The sequence below is a fragment of the Lissotriton helveticus genome, chromosome 3_1, assembly GCF_964261635.1.
Source record: "Lissotriton helveticus chromosome 3_1, aLisHel1.1, whole genome shotgun sequence".
Lineage (NCBI taxonomy): Eukaryota > Metazoa > Chordata > Amphibia > Caudata > Salamandridae > Lissotriton > Lissotriton helveticus.
The window spans coordinates 1,942,963,482-1,942,979,747 of NC_136061.1; the positions used below are offsets into that span (position 1 = coordinate 1,942,963,482).

At 46.4% G+C, this 16,266-nt stretch overlaps 1 pseudogene across 1 annotated transcript in view; it reads right to left on the reverse strand.

Annotated features, from left to right (window-relative positions):
* Positions 1-588: 588 nt before the first annotated feature.
* Positions 589-16,266, reverse strand: part of LOC144823998 (uncharacterized) — a 56,106-nt pseudogene continuing 40,428 nt past the window's right edge. The window contains exon 2 of the transcript XR_013608867.1: positions 589-3,768. The product of XR_013608867.1 is annotated as an uncharacterized LOC144823998 (transcript). The remainder of the gene's footprint in view (positions 3,769-16,266) is intronic.

The following is a 16,266-nucleotide window of genomic DNA, read 5'->3' on the forward strand; positions in this document are numbered from 1 at the left end:
GGTTTCTCTCCAGTGTTGGATATCTGCTATTGCATTAGCTTATCCTTTCTGCTAAATGCCTTGTCACACTCCGCGCGTTCACATGATTCCTTCCTTGTATAGAGATTCAAATGTTTATTTAGTGATGAGTTTGTGATGAACTTCTTTTCACATTGAGTATATCTGGGTTCTCACCATTGTCAGATTTCAAATTATATAGTAGTCCAGTCTTTGTACTGTATAGCTTGTCACATTCAGTATACTGATGTGGCTTCTCCCGGTGGAAAATCTCAGATGAGAAAACAGTGTTCCTTTTTGTGAATAAATGACTTGTCACATTCTACTTTCGACGGCACATTGGAGCTCTCTTTGTTATGAATGCATTATCTCATTCTGATCAGTGGTATGGTTTCCACCCTGTATGAACCTATCAATGTAAAAATGGTCTTCACTTTTCAATAAAGTGTGTTGGATTGAGTACATTGATATAATTTGCCCCGGTGTGAATTCCCATGGTCTGTCTCCTGTGTGGGTTCTCTGATGTCGCAGTAAGTGTTTTTCTAATGAATGTCTTGTCAAACCAATTACAAGCATATGATTACTTCCCATGTGGATTCTCTGATATAGTACTAATAGGTGCTTTAAAGTGAATTCCTTGTCCTATTCAGTACATTCATAGGGTAATTCTCCAGTGTGGACTTAATGATGCAGCATTAGGATGTTCTTTGCAACAAATGCCTTGTCACATCAAGTGTATTCATATTGTTTCTCCCCAGCGTGGACTTTCAGATGTAGCATTAGGCAGTCCTTTGAAAGAAACCCCTTCTCACAATCACTACAACCATAATGTTTCTCTCTAGGGTGGATTTTCCAATGTCGTATTAGCATGTGATTTAGAGTGAATCACTTGTCACATACAGCGCATTCATATGGTTTCTCTCCAGTGTGGATTTTCTGATGTTGTACTAGCATGTGCTTTAGAGTGAATGCTTTTCCACATTCAGTACATTCATATGGTGTCTTTCATATGTGGACTTTCAGATGTCTCATTAGGTGGGTCTTTCTCCTAAATGCCTTGCCACATTCAGTGCATTCATATGGTCTCTCCCCTGTGTGGGTTTTCTGATGTTCCCACAAGTGGTGTTTTCTACTGTATGCCTTGTCACATTCAGTGCATTCATATGGTTTCTCTCCAGTGTGGGTATTCTGATGTACCATTAAGTGCGGTTTTCTAAAGAATGTTTTGTGACACACACTACATCCATAGGGTTTCTTCCCAGTATGGATTTCGCGATGATGTTCTAGTTGGTACTTTATAGTGTATGCCTTATCACATTCAGTACATTTATATGGTGTCTCTCCAGAGTGGATTTTCTGGTGTCGCCTTAGACTTCCCTTTGCAAAAAATGCCTTGTCACATTCATTGCATTGATATTTCTTCCCGGTGTGGGTTTCCTGATGCTCCATTAACCGCTGTTTTGTGATAAATGCCTTCTCACATTCTCTACAACCATATGGTTTATTTCCAGTGTGTCTCTTCTGATGTAGTATAAGCGTGTGCTTTGTAGTGAATGCCTTTCCACAGTCAGCGCAATCATATGGTTTCTCTCCAGTGTGAGTTTTTTGGTGTTGCTTTAATTCCCCTTTTGTAACAAATGCCTTCTCACATTCACTACACCCATATGGTTTCTCTCCAGAGTGGAGTTTCTGATGTCGCAAGAGATGGCCTTTTCTAAAGAATGCCTTCTCGCATTCACTACAACCATATGGTTTCTCCCCGGTGTGGATTTTCTGATGTTGCAAGAGATATCTTTCTGTAAAGAACGCCCCGTCACATTCAGTGCATTTATAAGGTTTCTCCCCAGTATGGAATTTCTGATGTACAATAAGGGCTTCCTTAGTAATGAATGCCTTGTCACATTCAGTGCATGTATATGGTTTCTCACCAGTGTGCAATCTCTGATGTCGTATTAGGGATTCACGTGTATTGAACGCCTTGTTACATTCCGTGCATTCATATGGTTTCTCTCCAGTGTGCAATCTCTGATGTCGTATTAGGGATTCACGTGTATTGAACGCCTTGTTACATTCCGTGCATTCATATGGTTTCTCTCCAGTGTGGACTCTCTGATGTCGTATTAGTTCTCCGTTAGTAATGAATGCCTTCTCACATTCACTACAACCATAGGGTTTCTCTCCAGTGTGGATTTTCTGATGGTGCTTTAACAGCGCTTTTGTAACAAATGCCTTGTCACATTCAGCACATAAATAAGGTTTCTCCCCAATGTGGACTGCATAATGTTGATTTAGCTCTCCTTTTGTAAAGAATCCCTTGTTACATTCAGTACATTTATGTGGTTTCTCCCCTGTGTGGACTGTATGATGTCGCATTAACTCTTTTTTTGTAATGAATGGCTTGTTACATTCTGTACATTTATATGGTTTTTCTCCAGTGTGGATTTTCAGATGTCGCATTAGGGATTCCTTTTCAACGAATGCCTTATCACATTCAGTACATTTATATGGCTTCTCTTCAGTATGCATTTTCAGGTGTCGCATTAAAGATGTCTTTCCAACAAATGTCTTGTTACATTCTGTACATTTAAATGGTTTCTCCCCAGTGTGGGTTTTCAGATGTTGCTTTAGATTTGTCTTTGCAGCGAATGACCTGTCACATTCACTACAATGAAAGGGTTTCTCTCCAGTGTGGAATCTCTGATGCTGTTTTAACTGCTTTTTGCCACTGAATGCCTTGTCACATTCAGTACATTTATATGGCTTCTCACCAGTGTGAAATCTCTGATGTTGGTTTAATAGCGGTTTGCTTATGAATGCCTTGTCACATTCAGTACACTTATATGGCTTCTCTCCAGTGTGGATTTTCAGATGTTGCATTCGGTTTGTCTTTGCAACGAATGACCTGTCACATTCACTACAATGAAAGGGTTTCTCTCCAGTGTGGAATCTGTGATGTTGCTTCAACAGCTCTTTGCTAATGAATGCCTTGTCACATTCAGTACATTTATATGGCTTCTCTCCAGTGTGAATTTTCAGAAGTTGCATTAGGTTTGCCTTTGCAATGAATATCTTGTCACATTCTCTACATTCATATGATTTTTTCCCAATGTGGACGTTTTGTTGTCGTATTAGCTCTGCCTTTGTAATGAATGCTGGATTAGATTCAGTTAGTTTAAAAGGGTTCCCATCAGTATGGACAGTCTGATGTGACTGCAAGTTTTCCATTGTTATGAATATGTTTTCCTCAGCAGGGCTTGCCTGATCTATCAGCAGGTGTCCTTTTGCATGCAATCTGACATTCAGTACATTCAATAACTTCTTCCTGGTGTCGACTCTTTTCATTGAATGTCTGCCCACATTCCTTACATTTATATGTTCAGTCTTCTGTGGGCAACCTTGTGCAACTTTAGATGGCCTGTGGCCATGAATGTTTTATCACATTGAGACTATTTATAGTCATTCCATTATGTGAACCAAAGTCACATTAAATAAATACTGTCTTTCTTCTATGCTTACTTCATGTGCTCCTTATAGGATACTATAAAATTTGCTTTGAGAGCTTTAGTACATTTAGAAAGTTTTCTATTCCCTAGTGTCTCTCTGGTTAGTCTTTTTGAGTCGAGTATTTTTTTCACGTTGCTTGACAGCGTAGATTAAGATATTTTATTGATTATGAACAGGTCTCCTTGGAATAGGTTTCAATGCCCAACTATGCCTTTAAAAGTAGCCTTATGTCCTTTCCGTCTTCCATTCTTAAAGCATTTCTTTCATCTGTAAAAAAAAAAAAAAAAAAGTAAATCAATACTAAATAAACTATAATTATGATCTAATCTTTTTCAGAAAGCCATATACTGTACATTTATAAAAAAAAGTGAAAGAAACTCTGAAATACACTTAGTCTTTCCTGTTTTCAGCTTCTATTTGATGTGAACTGCAGATGGGGATTAGTCAGTGTAAAAATCAGGGGTTATCAGTGTTTAGAAGTTTTTAAGCTGAGCAAATTCATTTTCACAGTTTCTATCTAGGGCTTTCAAAGACTTTTGCTTTGTGCATGAGCGTTGCAGGATAAACAGTGTATATGAGGTTCCCCGTGCTGTGGGTACGCCATGGAACAATACAAGTCATTTGGATTACTTTTGCCCAGGAGCTCCCTTGACCAGAGGGAAAAAAACACTAGATACACTCTCTAGTACATTACATGCTTGCAGAAGCACAACATGAGCAGCTCCTCACCAAGATCTGCCCTTCTGAAAACACAAAGTATGAAACATATATCAAGGGTGACTACGCACTGGGCTTCATTTTATCATACAAGCAACCATGCTACAGTGAGTAAAAGATGTGTTTGCGTACATGTACCATCATGCATTGGGAAGGACAATGGCAGTCCTGCCAGAACCAGTGTGCAACACACCCCTTGACAATCTTTTGAGCATATAGTGCTTATGGTTTGTTCTACGCCAGTCTTTACAGTCTGGCACTGGGTTAGCGTTCTACATCCACAGAGATTTTCTTAGTTGTTTGCTTTAAGCCTTGGATTCTACATGATACAACATTTCTGCTGAAACATCTAAAAACAAAAATACAGACAATAGAGAAATGTAGACAATTCTAAAAGTTGCAGAAATATTGAATTTTCTAAGGAGTAATTTCTGTAGATCAAAGGTTCTTAACCCCTTCTCTGCTAGCCCCCCCACCCCCCTCCCCAACGCCGTGAAAAGCCTTTTTCTTGGCTATTTGGGGTAGTTCGCACTTACACCCTCATAACTTTTTGTCCCTGTAAGGTATCCACGCCAAATTTGCTTCTATTTTTCCAACATCCTGCGGATTCTATCAGGTGTTGATGGATTCCACTAAAGGGGACTGAGAATTTAGCCAAATTACAGCTACATTTTGGGTTTTTGGGGAAAAATGAGGAAAAGGAGCTGCAGAAGAAAACATCTGTTTTTGTTCCCTGTAAATGGAATCAATGAAGGGTTTGCGGTGCTAGAGTCACCATCCTCCCAGCAACAATCAAAATGGAATAAAAACAGATATTTCAACACTGATTGGGCACTTTATTGGGACATGGCCCATTTTAACTATTTTTGTGATTTCAACCTCCTTCCAGTTAGTGGTAGAAAAGCTTGTGAAATCCATGATGGATCCTGGAAAGCTATAGATTTTTGAAAAGTAGTCACACTCCTGAATTCAGCAAGGGGTCACTTGCGTCGATCCTTCAAGTTTTTCCTATAGAAAGTAACAGTTGAAATAAACAAATATTGAAATTGATTTAAAAAAAAACTGCCATTTGTACATTTCATTTTCATCTGTAACTTCTTCCAACTATGCCAGATATTTTTTAAAGCAATACTCCATTACATTCACTGGACCCTTCTGGTTGCAGGGATATACAGAGTTTGTAGTTTAACCAAGAATCGAAATTTGCCTAGCTACAGTCACGGTAAGTTTCAATTCTATTAAGGACACGAAGGCGAGGATTAGGCTTTTCTTCCTTCGCATTTTAATAAAGTAAATCTCACAGCAGCCTTAGAAAAGCATTATCAAACAATTTTATCATCAAGGATAACAAAAAACAAGACGTTTCCAATCCGCTGGAACTACAAGTCCCATCAGTCCAGCCAACATTGCCACTGCAGTCCTTCAGTGCAGACCACCACGGCTAGATAACGAGTCCCTCCTCTTTCTTCGTGCGAACTACACCAACCGTCTACTGGTCTTTCTTGGAACCATCAGTCCCTAGCAGGAGAAACATAACAGCGTAAGCGTTGTAAAACATCAAACCTTACACCTGTCAAAAACGAAGTCACGTGAGTTATACACTACAATCAAGACTTCAAACCAGAAAAATAAGTACTTACTGACATACGGGTGGGTTCGTATCCACTGGAGACCTGGGAGGGATAATCCTCGCCTCCGTGTCCTTAATAGAATTGAAACTTACTGTCACTGTAGCTAGGCAAATTTCGATTCTATGGCAGGACCGGAGGCTCAGATTATGCTTGTTCAAAGCTTACTCACCACCAAATGAGCAATATCCACCATAGGTTTAAAGTAAAACCTCTTAAACGTAGAATCCGAGGACCAATCCGCTGCTCGCATTAGATCCTCCAACCGAGCGCCCACTGAAAACGCCTTCGAAGCCATGGCTCCTCTGGCCGAGTGGGCTCCAAACTGCTTCGTATCAATACCTGCCTCTTGCATGACCCAACGCACCCACCTCGCTATGGTGGGGGAAGAGACTGCTTTGTGTGGCTTTCGTAAGGCAATTAGCAGTTGTCTCTCGCCCGGAGGGCGAATGTCCAGGCTAACCTCCTCGTAAGCCTTTAGGCATTTGACAACACACAACTTGGGAACGTCCACGAAGGCCGGGTAAGAGATGGAACGCGACCCGGACTTAGTGCGACGCCCCACCGAGAATGTCACCCCATCTGGTGAAAAAACTCGCCGATACATCCAAAGCGCGAACATCGGAAACTCTCCGACAGGACACCAAGCATAAAAGCATCGCTAATTTAGCTGAAAGCTCCTTTAGAGACAACTATGCATTGGGTTGCCAGGAGAGAAAAAGGTTCAGAACCACATTAACGTCCCACAGGATCGAGTACCGTGGTTCGGGAGGTAGAGAAAGACGTATACCCCGCAGGAGCCTACACACAAATGGATGTTCCCCAATCGGCTTCCCGTCCAGCGGGTTGTGCGCCACTGAGATCGCCGAACGTATGGCGTTAATTGATCTGTACGCCAAACCATCCGATGCCAATTCCGCCAGAAAATTCAACATGGGAACAACTCCTGCGACCAAGGGATCCAAGTCCCGTCGAAGACACCAACGCACCCACTTGACCCAAGCGGATCTATAGCGCTTCGCGGTACCGGTAGCCCAAGCCTTGGACATGAGATCCTCAGCTGATCTCGAAAGGCCCGGGAGCGACCAACGTCATAGGTCCACTGAGAAAGGACCCCACAGACCGTTCAGCCACTGAAAAACTCGAACGTCCATCTGCCACTGGCTGGAGTCTCATGTTCCTGGAGTGCTAGTCCGCCACCTGATTGGCTTGTCCCGGCAAGTACTCCGCCGTTACCGACAGGTGGTGGGCTAGAAAGTAGTCCCAGAAATCCTTTGCCAAATTCGCCAGGGCCCTTGACCTCAGCCCGCAGAGATGGTTGACATAGCGGACCGCTGACACGTTGTCCATCCGCAACAGGACACACGATCTCGCTGAGTCTTTGGTCCAGCAACGTACGGCAAAAGAGCCCGCCAGAAGTTCCAAACAGTTGATGTGTAAATTCTGTTCTTCTGACGACCAGACGCCGCCCGTGAAGAAATCTCCGCAGCGGGCGCCCCAGCCCGACCTGCTCGCGTCGGATTCTATCACCAGGTCCGGGGTCGAGCCACAAATCTCCCGACCATTCCAGGCCTCCATATGGGACAACCACCAAACCATCTCCTCCTTGACCTCCTGCGTGAGGGGAACCACCTGATCGTAGGACATACCCTTCCTGAGATGACAAGCCTTGAGACGTTGAAGCGCCCTGTAGTGAAGGGGCACCGGAAAGATTGCCTGGATGGACGAGGAGAGAAGCCCCACCACTCTGACAATCTGCCGCAGGGAAGTCTGTGTTTTGGCTATGGTCTGCCGCAGTACATGGCGGATCTTTGCCATCTTCTGAGCTGGAAGGCTCAAGGTGCATTGAACGGAGTCCACTACGAACCCTAGGAAGGTTACCTTCTGACACAGCTCGAGAACCGACTTATCGCTGTTGATAATAAAACCTAGCCCTTGTAAAAGGGAGACCGCCTGCTGCAGCAGAAGGTGTAATCTTTGGGGACATTGCGCCATTAGCAAGATGTCGTCTAGATAGACAAGCATGCGAATCCCTTGGCCCCGCAGAAACTCTACGGCGGGGTGTAACACTTTCGTGAAACACCATGGGGTCGAGGAAAGGCCGAATGGAAGGGCGGTGAACTCGAAAACCTGACCCCCCCACTGAAACTGGAGGAACCGGCGGTGAGAGGGATGGATGGGAACCACTAGGTACGGATCCTTGAGTGGAGTGGTGTGGCTCACTGGTTAGAGGCGGCAGACCCGGGAGCAGAGGTCGGCCCGGGACCAAGGTTCAATTCCTGACGCGGCAGGGTCTTGGACCAGGGTCAACGGACTCGATAATTCTCGCCTCGGTGCCTACTCTAACTAGGGCTCACACTCGGCAACTCTGGGCATTAGCTTGCCTCATCTCCACAACGGCCCTCCACATACGCTGGGGATGCCTGGTTTCACCTTGGAGATACCCAGTAGGGACCATCTCACAGGGAAAGCCAGGACGGGTTCCCCAGCAGTCTCCAGCGCAGAGATACTCCTTCGGGAGTCGATTCTAGCGCTTTAGAAACCCACAATCAATCAATCAATCCAACCGCACCATACAGTCGTGCGGCAGAAGGACATCCCGGAGGAGGTGAATACCCTCCATCTTGAAATGCCGATAAATCAGCCAACCATTGAACTCCTTCAGGTTGATCACCGGCCACTTTCCCCCATCGGTCTTCTCCACCAAGAAAATATTGCTGAGGAAGCCCGAGGGGTGAAGCGTTGTCGGCCGAACAGCGCCCTTGCGAAGCAATTCCGAGACCTCTACGTCGATTAACTGGGCATCGGCCTCTGAAAACGTTATGGGACGCGGGGTTCCGGACTGCCTGGGATAATTAAAAAACTCTATGTGGAACCCGCGGACCGTTTGCAAAACCCAAGCGTCCGCCGTAAGTGCCTTCCACGCACCCCAAAAGGCCGCTAAGCGACCTCCAATCTGCACTTGACCCGCTGGTATGAAACTTACCGTTGGGATTGTTGCCTGCGTTGGACTTGAATCCCCGGCGAAGCGCTGCCCTCTTGTCGGATAAAAGTTGCTATAACTGGCTGAGGAGTTATACTGGCCTCGCCCGGAGCCTTGCCCTCTGTTGCCGGCATGTTGACCGCCTCGGCAGGGCGCGCGGCCCCCACCGTGCCCGGCCCCTTGGGAGAAACGTTGCTGAAAAACCCGTTTGATATTTGATTGGGCCTTGTCAAGGGAAGTGAACGTAGACACAAATTTCCCCAGTTCCTTTATGAAGGGCTCCCCAAAGAGGCCCCCTTGGGCCACAGCCCCCGCCTCCGAAGAGGCTAGGTCCCCTAGCTTCGGGTCTAACTTAATCAAGAGGGACCTACGGCGCTCTGTGGATAGGGCGCAATTGGCATTGCCTAAGAAAACCACCACCCTCTGCGCCCAGTTCGAGAGGATCTCTGGTGAAATGGCGGCCCCTGAAACCTTAGCTTCCTCCGCAATGTCTAAAATTTTGGTTATGGGGTCCAATAGTTTATCTTGGCAAAACCGCCAAGAGCGGTCTATGCCCTTACGCGGGTCCTTGATAAATTTGGCTAAGAAGGTGGCCATCTTAGGGTCCAGCTCTGGCGTTAGCGCCACCTTTCCCTCAAGCGTGGGTCTGGGACACTCTCCCCCTCAGGCAGCCCCTTGCCTCCTTCTCTAGGGGCTTGCGGAGTCGGCTGGCCACGAACTTCGCCACCTTGTCCCCAGGGGTCCAGGCCGCGGATCGCGGATGAATGATTTCATCTGGATCCAGCATGCCGGAACTATCCTGAGGCAACTCGATGGCGGAGCCCGACGGACGCCAAGACCGCACAGACTCTCCATCGTCCTCCGAGTCAGGAGAATCCGCACCCGGGGAAGGGGGAGCTGTTCCCGAGGGCAACGAAGGGGTGGGCACGGAGGGCGCTTTAGGGGTGACGGAAGTCGCCTTTGCCAAGAAAGCATCGCGAAGCCGCTCAAAGGCACCTCTGTCAACACCCTGCGCATCCCCAGAAGCCCCCTCCTGCAAGGTTTCTTTGGGGCTGGAGGGCCCTCCCCCGATGGCCCCGGGAGCTCTCCAGGCCCCCCCAAGTGGGCTTGCGCAAGTTTGACGCATTCCTCAAAATTTCGGGCAGAAAGGCGGTCCTCCATGGGGCCTACTACCTCGGTGACGCAGCGGTAAATGGAAGAGTCCACCGCCTGAAAGAACTTGTTATCATTAAGGTAGGAGTGTGTAGCCTCCTCGTCATAGTACTCGTCTTGATCCATGACTTAAGCGCACCAGCAGCCCGGTCCTCAATATGTATTACCAAGTCAAGGGCTATCACTACGGGCTGTGTGCAAAATGTGGGCAGACAGGAGGACTGCAAGACTATTTGGACCCAAAGCAACAGGCAATAAGGGGGGCACCTCACCCTAAGAGCGCGCAGACCCTCTGTACACAGACCGGGTCACAAGCACCTTCTCCGCGCACTCTGCCACACCCTTTCACCACACAGTGCCACAACTCGCCCTCAGGCGCTCCACGCGGTCTCAGCCGCAGTACTGACCCCCACGGGGCGTTTTGAACAAATGGGGGGCTGATACAGACCCGAAACCGGGCGTAGGAGAAGGGCTGGGGCAAGGCTCGGGAACGCGGCGCAGCTCCACAGCGCGGCTCCTCTGTGAGGAAAAAACGCGCTGCGGAGCAGCAAGACGTCAGAGCTCCCCCTAGCGGCTGTTTATGCGCCGCGTACGCCGGCACAATCGCGTGAGGAACAACTCCGTTCCCGCGATTAAAAGGGGCTCTGAAACAGAAGAACCGTTATGGTAAACAACAACAAGCCCCAGAAAGCGCTCCCCACCTTTGAGACCCCCCAACAGGGCCAACCCCAGAAAAGCGGAGAGCAAAGAAAGACAACTTAACTGGCTGCGTGAGCAGCGAAGAAAGATGAGGAACACAGAGGAGGGACTCGTTATCTAGCCGTGGTGGTCTGCACTGAAGAAGGACTGCAGTGGCAATGATGGCTGGACTGATGGGACTTGTAGTTCCAGCGGATTGGAAACGTGTTGTTTTTTGTTATCCTTGATGATAAAATTGTTTGATAATGCTTTTCTAAGGCTGCTGTGAGATTTACTTTATTAAAATGCGAAGGAAGAAAAGCATAATCTGAGCCTCCGGTCCGGCCATAGAATCCATGATACCCAGAGCCAATAACTGAGCTGCACCTTGTAATGTTTTTTTTTATTAAGTACCAGGTATATATAGCAATTCATCTGGTAAAATATAAAGAGTGCAAAATAGGTATAAAGGAAAACTATGTATTTCCGAAATGGGCATAAGATGTGGAGTTTAGGAGCAGTTTGTATTTGCACATCCCTGAATTGATGGCTACACATACTATTATGTGAATTAGAGGGCATTTCTTAAAATTACTTCTTTCTTACAACAGTCTGACATTTGAAATGCACAAATGCAGAGGTAGACAATTGTTAATACTAATCCGTATTCCCGTAAATCTCCTGATAAAAATACATTTTTTCCATTGAAAACTGACCCTTTTTTGCAAAATGCCTAGCTGTGAATATTGGCCCTACCTCAGCCGGCACCTAGAGAAACCTAGCCAACCTGTACATTTTTTAAAACTAGACACCTAGTAGAATCCCGGACTAGGTGACTTGTGTGGCTCTCACCAGGTTCTGTTACCCAGAATCCCTTGCAAATTCTAAAATCTGAGGGGAGCCACACACTTCCTTCCACCCAGCATACCCCCAAGGCTTCAGATCAAAATTCTACCTCACATAATTCTTACCTCTGGGTAAGCCTAGTGGCTGCAACAAGAAACGGACCAAAAGGCAGCGTGAAAATATCACTTTTTCCCAATGAAAACTGACCCTTTTTTTTTACAATGTACCTAGCTGTGAATTTTGGGCCATAGCTCAGCCAGAAACTAGGGAAAACTAGCAAACCTGTACATTTTTGAAAACTAAGCACCTATGGGAATCCAGGATGGATGATTTGTGTGGCTCTCACCCGGTTCGGTTACCCAGAATCCCTTGCAATCCGCAAAATTAGTCTCAAAAACCATTTTCCTCACATTTCTGTATTGGAATATTCTTGAATCTGCAGAGAGCCACCAACTGCCTTCCAACTACCATTCACTAAAATTTCCAGATAAAAATGGCACATCACTTGTTGAGGTGGGCCTAGTGCCTGTGACAGGGAAGGGTCCAAAACGTATTGTAGAGACATCAAAAGTATCTATCACAAAACAACCTGGTTTTACAAGGGATGCATCTGCTGTTTTGGTCCCCGGCTCGGTGCCCATTTAGGGAAACCTTCCAAACCCGTCTGAAAACTGGACACCCAGGGGAGCCCAGGCAGGTGTGGCTTGCGTAAATCCCCCCCAAAGTTTTCTTACCTAGAATCCTCTGCAAACCTAAAAAATTAGCTAAGAACGATATTTTCCTTACGTTTCTGTGTGGGTTCTCCATGCCTGCACACATTTCTTCCACCCAGCTTTCTCCTTGGTCTCCCAATAAAAAATTATACCTCACTTATAGGGGTGGGCCAAGTGCCTGCACCAGGGAAGGGACAAAAACATGTAGAGTTTGAGGGGGAACCAAAAGGACAGTTTTTAAAAATACTTTTTAGGCTTATCTACATTGGGTACCCACACAAGACCGGTATCATTTATCGGGAAGCTGAGGGGAACGCTGAGTGGTAGGAAATGTCAACGCAATGATCCCACACAGAAATGTATGGAAAATGTGATTTCTTTAGCTAAGTTTGCAGTGGATTCTGGGAAAGAAAACGTTGGGGGTCCATGCAAGTCACACCTCCCTCGGATCCCCTGGGTGTCTAGTTTTCAGAAATGTCTGGGATTTGTAGGTTTCCCTAGATGGTCGCAGAGCCCTAGATCAACAAGCATTGGCATAGCCAATAGGTCTCGCCTTTGGGACCTTTGTACGTTTTTGGCCCCAGCGATTGGCTTTTGCGATGTTTTTAAGCTCTGTTGAGCTCTACAGCACTACTCTACAGTACCCCTTTACTGCATCATTCTAAAGCACCACTCTGCAGCACCACTTTGCAGCACAAGTTATGGTAACTTTTAGTAACTGTGGACATTAGTAAACAGCAACTTCCTAGGTATGTACACGTAGGTTACCAGTGAAGCTCCGTTTTTTTGCATTTAGGGTAAATCTACATTGCAAAAAAAAAAAAATATCAAGATGTGTGTGGGCAGGTTGGATAGCACGCCTCCACATGTGTTTGAAATTTATTAACACCTTGCTTCTAAAAGACGACCAACTGAAGCCGCCAACAAGCCTGGAGTGGTATGAAGCTTTCCAATAGTTTTTAAATGGGATGTAAATGTGGCTTTGATCAACTTGCACATATGGGGGCTGTTTAAACTACAGGCTGGCAATTGCCTTACACAGAAACAAATATTGTACAAAAGTTAATATTCCGATTGCGCTGTAACAGTTTTGTTTGTAAAAAGCGTCATGAAATTCTCTTTCCAAAACTGCTTCCTTTTTAGACCCACTCTTTAAACCTATATGCTAACATTAAAGAAATGAAATGAAATGAAAGGGAACATTTATAAAGCGCGATGGTTACCCTGAGGCGTCTCAGCGCTACAGACAGATGCGAGCTGATGAAAGAAGAAAGTTAATCAGGGTGAGAGAACAGTAGAGTTTTTAACTGTTTGCAGAAACAAAGCAGATTGGATTCTGAGCGCATGTTGAGGGGAAGGGAGTTCCAGAGTTTTGAGGCATTATAAGAAAAAGAACGGCCTCCACTTCTGGATTTTTTAATCCTGGGGACTGTTACCAGCGAGGAGGATGCTGATCTAAGATATCTTACAAGTTTGTGTGGGGTGATCAGAGAATGATTTATGGATGGACCAGTTTTCCAGTAGGCTTGGTGGGAAATACAGCGAGTCTTGAACTCGATTGTACGCCTCACTGGTAGCGAGTTTAGGGTCCTCAGACCGGCCTTTATTGGAAGACGCCTGGGGATTTGAAGGAGAGTCCGAGCCGCAGAATTCTGCACCACCTGAAGAATGTTAAGAGTGAGTTGGGGGGACCTAGGTACAGGGCGTTTCCGAAGTCCAGTCTGGATAGGACTAGGCCTTGAACCATTATTTTCCTCGCTTCGAAGGGTACTAAGGGGAGGACCTTCCGAATTAGCCTGAGAAGGCCGAAGCAGGTTGCCGAGAGTTTGGTGGCTTGGGCATTAAAGCTGAGGGTTTTATCGAGCCATATACCAAGTCTCTTGATTTTTTCCTTAGGTGAAGGAGGTGGGCCTAATGAGGGAGGCCAGAGTGATTTGAGAGCTAGTGGGGAGGGATTGCCTAAAAACATTAGCTCGGTTTTATCACAGTTCAATTTCAGGTATGACTGGGTCATCCAGTTTGAAACTTCTTCCAAGCAGGTCCTAAGGTTGTCTGGGTTTGTGTTGAGTTGGTTGAGGGAGACCACCAGCTGGGTGTCGTCCGCGTATGTGATTATTTTAATACCGAATGGACGGACCTCCTCAGCTAGTGGCCCCATGTAGACATTAAACAATGTAGGGCTCAAGGACGAGCCCTGAGGGACACCGCAAGGAAGAGATTTGCTTGGGGAGATGGAAGAACCCTCAAATACCTCAAAGGAACGGTCGGTGAGGAACATTTCAAGCCAAGAAATGGCCGTGCCAGAGATCCCGATGTTAGTAAGCCGTGAGAGAAGTGTGCTGTGGTTGACAGTGTCAAAAGTGGCACTGAGGTCCAGGAGGATTATGGCCGCTGATCCTCCCTGCTCCAAGATCTTTTGTGCCTCCTCCGTCACTGCCAGCAGCGCAGTTTCTGTTCCATGCCTGGGATGAAAGCCGGTTTGGGAGTCATCGAGTAGATGGTTAGATTCGATGAAATCTACCAGAGTGGCATTGGCAAATTTTTCCAGTACTTTGCTCATCCAAGGGAGCAGAGAGATGGGTCTGTAGTTTTTCAACTCGGACTGGTCGAGATTTGGTTTTTTTAAGAGGGCCCTAACGATCGCGCGTTTCCAGGGTAATGGAACAACACCTGAGCCTAGGGAGGAATTCAGTAGGTTAAGTACTGTGAGGAGAATGGTGTCGTTGACCATATTCATAGAGCGTGGGGGGCTGGGTCATTAGGAGAGCCTGATTTGACCCGAAGTATTATGGAGTTTAATAGAATGGGGCTGAGTGGCGGAAAGGATTGTAGGGTGGCCGTGGGGTAGGTGTCAGAGATAGGGGTGGTTGGAGATCGGACGCTGGGGGGGGGGGGGGTCAGAAAAGCGGAATAGATGATTTGAATTTTGTTCGAGAAGAACTCTGCTAAATCGTTACAGCGGACTTGTGCATTGCCCGGATCTAAGGGCTGCTCTGGGCGCTTTAGGAGGGTTTTTGCGATCATGTACATTTCTTTTGGTTTGGATGCCGCTGTATTGATATTTTTCTGCGAAAAAAATTTATTGGGCCGTTTTGATCTCCTTTTTATATGCTCTGAGCATGAGTCTGTAGTTGCTTTTATTGACAGGGGAGAAGTCTAGTCTCCATTTCCTTTCGAGGCGTTTGCATTTGGTTTTTAGTTCCCGAAGTGCGGGGGAGTACCAGGGGGCCGTCTTGGAGCTCCGCTTAGGATCCATGCAACTTAGGGGGAGTACCAAGTCTAGACAGTTGGATTGATCTGACCATGGAAATGGGGAGGGAGTATTGACGACCAGTTCCGGACAATTACTAAAGATGGGATCGAGGAGGTGGCCTTTTAAATTAGTTGGATTAGTTACTAACTGGGTCAACTGCAGGGCAGCTAGACTGGCCAGCAAGTGCCGAGCAGTAGGGTTGGTAGGATCGTCAAAATGAATATTAAGGTCACCCAGGAGAGTGAAGTTAGCTGGCGTGGTTGCTAGACAAGCTAGAGTTGATGGAAGGTTGGTGGTGAAGTCACCCAGGAGTCCAGGAGGGCGATATACGAGGATTCCTGAGAACGTGTTAGGGGAAAACTCTATAACAAATGAGATGCTTGCACAATCTGGAATAGGGTGATGAGAGCTCCGGCACTGAAATGTGTCCCGGAAGATAATGGCTAATCCCCCTCCCTTCCCGGTTTTACGGTCAAGGTGAATTATCTGGTACCCAGGAGGGATGGCCTGAACCAGATCCGGTTCGGAATCATTGGTGAGCCATGTTTCAGTCAGAAAAATGGTATCCGGGTCATGGCCCTGAATGAGAAGATTGATTTCTAAATAATGTTTTACCATGGATCTACAGTTTAGAAGGTACATCTTGTACGTTATTGGAAGGGTTTCGTTAGGCGGCAATCCCAGAAAGTAAAAACCGCACCCGGGGCAAGTGGACTGGGGGAGGCTGGGTCCCAGGAGGGATCACAGGGTTTTTGGATGTTGGGCCTAAGGTCGAGGAGCTTCCCGGAGCTGAAT